This window comes from Teleopsis dalmanni, chromosome 1 (genome assembly GCF_002237135.1).
Source record: "Teleopsis dalmanni isolate 2A chromosome 1, ASM223713v2, whole genome shotgun sequence".
Lineage (NCBI taxonomy): Eukaryota > Metazoa > Arthropoda > Insecta > Diptera > Diopsidae > Teleopsis > Teleopsis dalmanni.
The window spans coordinates 214,964,536-214,969,945 of NC_051846.1; positions in this window are offsets into that span (position 1 = coordinate 214,964,536).

The window sequence follows — 5,410 nt, forward strand, 5'->3', positions numbered from 1 at the left end:
TTTGGGTCGATTGAATCGGTAAAAGAGAATTCGCTGAAGGAACTAAAAGCCATACCTTCACGGGCCTACGAAAAGTATATGGAAGATTGGGTTAAGCGTTGGCATATGTGTATCGCTTCAGAAAGAGCATATTTTGAAGGAGATAAAATAAATTTGGAATAAAATTTAAGTTTGTGTGTTTTATTTAAATCCGAGTACTTTTTGAGCAGAAGTTACAAAAGACATATTTTTGAAAAACAAATTTTTCTTTCATAAATTTTCTTTTCACAAACTTTTTAAATACTTACTTTGCTTTATTTTTATTTTAAAAAGAAAGTATTTTATTTTTTGAAATTACTCAAATATGTATCTAATGCTAAAAATTTAGTATATAAAAGAGCTTACTATACATATTGTATCCAAATAGAATATTACTGCTTTTATAATTTTCATATGGTTTGGTATTACTTAGTAGAAGTGAAAAAAGAAATGGTAGGTTAGGTTAGGTTAATATGGCAATTAGTTGAGTTGACTTATTTAATTCGGCAATATGGGCCCATTGTAATACCAGAGCTTAAAAGCGGACCTTTACAAGGGACTCAAAATAACAGTTATTTCAAAAATTTTTAGGAAACAAGCAGCAACAAAAAGTTGTCTAAACTCATATTTAAGTATATAGTTATCATTTTACATGTAAGGTTGTTGATTTTTTAATTTTATACAAAATGTATATATGCATTTTGTTAGGTATAATCTTAATATAAAACCATCTAGATCTGATTAGTTTCACGTTTTCTATAGGATATAACCACTAATCGATATTAATATTAGAGTAATTATATCAGCTGCATTATGCTTTGAGTGCATTTTTAATCAATAATAGTTTTACGATCTCATTAAGGATGTACTTGTGATAGTTGATGTTTTTATTTTGAAATGAATTTAAGCTAAATTAGTTCGTTGTAATGATATTTTATTTTAGTTCCACGTTGAACAATTTTGTCATATTAATGTTAGCAATCTATGAAATATCACTAAACTCACAGTAATCTAATATAGCAATAATTCATTTGTTATGCCCTGGGCAGAAACATGGAGCTTTTTGGGTTTTTTCTTGTTCCTCTTCATCAAAAGTTCTGTAGCAGCCATAAAATGTAATACTAACTGTTGCATACGACAGTATCCGATGATGATACCAATTAGAATCGAAATCTCACTCTTTCACAACTTATAAATTCCTAATTTCAGTACCTATTAAACAGTTTAATCTTATTTACTTCTTCCATATTCTATAGAAATTTGCATTCGCATATAAGGAGTGTAAAGAATATACTTCCAACTATTAAACCATCTATTCAAACGTTGTATTACAAATCCGTTTATGAGATTAGATTTTGTCACTTTCCAGTAAAAGTTGAGTTAAAGTCACTTACTCAGTTTTATAAGTTGAAATTCTATACCGAAACCTTTGTATTCTATTACATTGTATTTTCGCATAATTGGAATTGAAATCCATATTTCAAACTTCTTTTGGTTATCCTTTGATGAACATTCATAAGTAATGTTAGCTTAGGAAGTTAATACGATTTGCATGAAATTCTGTTTATTTAAACATTTCTTAAACTGAAATTCTGTTTTCTGCCTTAACAAATGTCAAATTCATAAATCTTTATTACGTCAATTTGGTTTAAGATAATAGTTGCATTGTCTCCTTTAAGTACTTTGTTGCCCTTGTGTCCTTTTGCAAATGCACTTATATTAATCATAAATCATAAATCATCTGACTACAAGTAACGGAGTTTTTGAATCTAATGTTTTGTTTTAAATATAATTATGATTCAGGTATTTGTTTTTTTAAAAGTGCATACATATAACATACAAATAGTTAAGAAAAGGATTGCAAAATGTACATACGAATTAGTATATATTTCTATGCTGTAAAATAACTATCTTAAACAGGAGCTATTGGCATCAACAGAATTCATAAAAGGTTCCTGATTATTGTAGTCATACATTGTCATACATGATATTCTTTTACTAAAAGTTTAAGACACTCTCTAGCACCTTCTTGGCATAGCTTTGTCAAAAATGAAGACAACAGTTACTAACGTTCTTTAATTGTGAAATGCATGCGCAACACAGATAGATATATCTGCCGAATGAATACTGTTTACAACGACTACCATCGAAAACGTGAGTGAAAGTAGAAAAGAAGATTCACTGGATAGAGTTTTTTTACTACTTTAAATATTTATCAGACGTAACATTGGTTTCTTAGTTCAAAACTTCATTTCTCTTCTAAATACGTTTAATAGCTGGTTTAAGACTTCTCTTGCAAAAGGCCCATCTTAAATTATTCTTCTAGTAGACGAACAATTATTATCTATTTATCAATCTAACTGACGTCATTTAAAATACGAATTCTTAAAAAAACCAATCACAAAACATTTACTTGCATATTTTCTGGATAACTTCATTCAGTATATTTTATTAAATTGTTTTTCGGAGAAAAATTCTTTAAGGATTTGTTATAGATTCGTTTTTATTATTCATCATTTATTTCATCTGAATGTAAGGATGATATAATTTTCCTGATGTATGTGAATCATATGACTAAGGGATAAATTTATGCATTGTTTTGCATTTCAGTTTTCTTTGCAGTCTGACAATTGTGGAATTTAGTGAAAGTGCAAGAGAAAATGTTCAATCAAACTTTATCCAACAATATTTCAAAATTGTTAGACAACGAAATTCCATTTTTGAAGGATTTTACTTGTGTTACTCATTTCACTGCTCGGTACTTTTTTATGTTGGCAATCAGATCAAGTTGGAAAAGTAAACAGTAATAGTGTAACACGTCACGTAAGATACATTTCAGTAATATGAGCTATGAACTATGAAATATGAGATACCAAATAAATTGCATGTCTGTTGATTTCAAAACAAAATGTACGAGTGTTTTCCCCTTTACCTCTCGGCCTGACGTCAGAACTGGAATTGTTTAAACAAGCTGGCATCCATTTGAAACAAAATAGCATTTGCAAATGAAGGTAATAACTGTTAGTAATGAATTTAGAAGTTTAGATCTGCCATAGTTACAGTAGTCAAAATGAGTAAAATAGGAAGCTGTAGAGGTTTTCTTCGTTTTCTATCGCTTTTGTAGGGATAGAGCTCACTTTTCTGAATACGAAAACGTGTTTTTTAGATGCAAATTCACAAATGTGTTTTAAAGTTTAATTTTAAAAACATTTTATTTAATTGAGAATCTGCAAACTGCTACTAAAATTGGTTGAATAAAATTGGCATAGAACTCAATTGCTTAGAAGAATTTTTTTTTACGTTTATATTATTTTTCAATGCAAAAATCCATTTCCAAAAATCTGAAAATCCTTTTCATTCTGTGTAAATTGCAAGAAAATAGAATTTTGACTGCAAAGGCATTTTTCGGGTTTCGTTTCATTTTCTGCTCTTGATGGACCAAAGAAGTTAAATGCGAAATAATCACCATTTCAAGACAATAACCAATTGTATACATGTTGCTTAATGAAATGGAATTCGTAAATTTGCTCTGAAATATTTGCAATCAAGCATCAATTTTCTCTTTACTTGTGAATTCAATTCTAAGGATTTCAATTACTATGTCATATTTTAGTTAAACTTTAATTATAGTATGAAAACCACAACAACTAAAGCAAAAACTCGCAAAAATTCACAAAAGTAAGTCAGAAGTTATCTTCAGTTTAACTCTTAGGTTTGCAGAGTTTCATTATTCAGAATGATAGTTGATAGTCTTTGTTTTAGAAAAAAAGAAAATAATCATGTTTATTGTATCATTAAAAAGTGTTCATAAATATAATAAATAATATTTACCTTATTAAACTGGTAAGTGCTACTCTTCGACAGTTTTTGATAACATTTCAGTCATATAAATACAAACCTAAAAATGACAAACCTAAATATATCTCTTTTCAGTAACCCAGTACCTCTAATTGTTTCAGTTAAAGTCCTGTAGAGATATCTGATTCCTTCATAATATCCGCACGCCAGATGAGATGGGAGTAGGTTTAACTCTGAATTTCACAGAATCTGTAGGTATCAGTGGCGTTTAACACATCTAGTTTATATACTAGTAATTAATCTGAGTTCAGATTTAATTAAACTGAGAGACATGCCATTTGTGTCGAGTAAGCTATTAAGACTTCTTTAGGTCGTTCAAATTTCGCAAATTTGATTTTATAAGTACTAATTGCGTTTCAATAAGGGGATAGTCCAAAAAAACGTTCTCGTCATATGAAGTGAGATTTTTCAGCTTCCGACTAAATTGAATTTTGTGGTCTATGATTGGAGATTTTATAGCTACAGCCGTAATATATCATATGTATAATAATGATGACGTTTTTATATCGCTTTATTTGTTACGTTCCATATTCTCTCTGCAAGTTTATTCTGTTTTGTACATTTAGGTAACACTTTGGCTATTTCTTCTTCTGATCTTCATTTCAAGTTGTATTGGTTGGAATGCTGGCTATTGTTTGTTTTTATAAATTATATATATTTGAGTAAATGAAATGTGAGTTCAATTAAATTTAACTTAATTTTAGGTATGATTTTTTTAATAATTGTAATTAATTAATAGATAAAATCATCACAATTATGTAATCTCACTTTGCAATGAGTTATGTGTCTCTTACATAGGTTTGATTAGCATGCGAACGCATACTTATACTGTATACATTATACATACCTATATTAACTCGGAGATACTTAATGCACATTGTGATGTCATCAAGCTATATTTTTAGCAGTAGATTTTTAAGATATAAAGAAGCCAAAATATATTCAAATTGAATTTTCGTTGAAGTCTTCATGCTTTTTTGAAAATCAATTTGACTTTTCTACTTCCGACTTATCATTTTTTTCGTCTTTGAATAATATATTTAGGATACTTTCAATAATGGAACCAAACATTATTTTAACAATAGCTCCTTACGAGCACTATTTTAACTTCTCCTTTGTAATGCAACACAATCAGAACACAAAAATCGACGTTGAACTCAATATAAAGAAGATTTACAAACTATTTCCTTAATCCTCTTAAGATATTTTCCTTAAATCGATTTAAACTCAGCAGACATGTGTCAAAATAGAATGTGAGTGTTCCCGTAGCCGAAGTCTAAGCAAATATTTTGCATGACTGTGTTTTGGGGAAATGGATTGGGAGTGTGTGTCTGCATGCGCGCATTCCATTTCGATGGTTTCCATGATGATTACATGTAGCGAATGTGAAACAATTACTCTTCGTAATTTTCATAAACTCTTTGGATATTTTATCTAAAATAAACTATTTTCGCTGCTCTATTCGTATCTTTTCACATTATTTGGGTGTAAAAATTTTATGAAGCACTTCTTCGCATATCTTCGCAAAATAAAA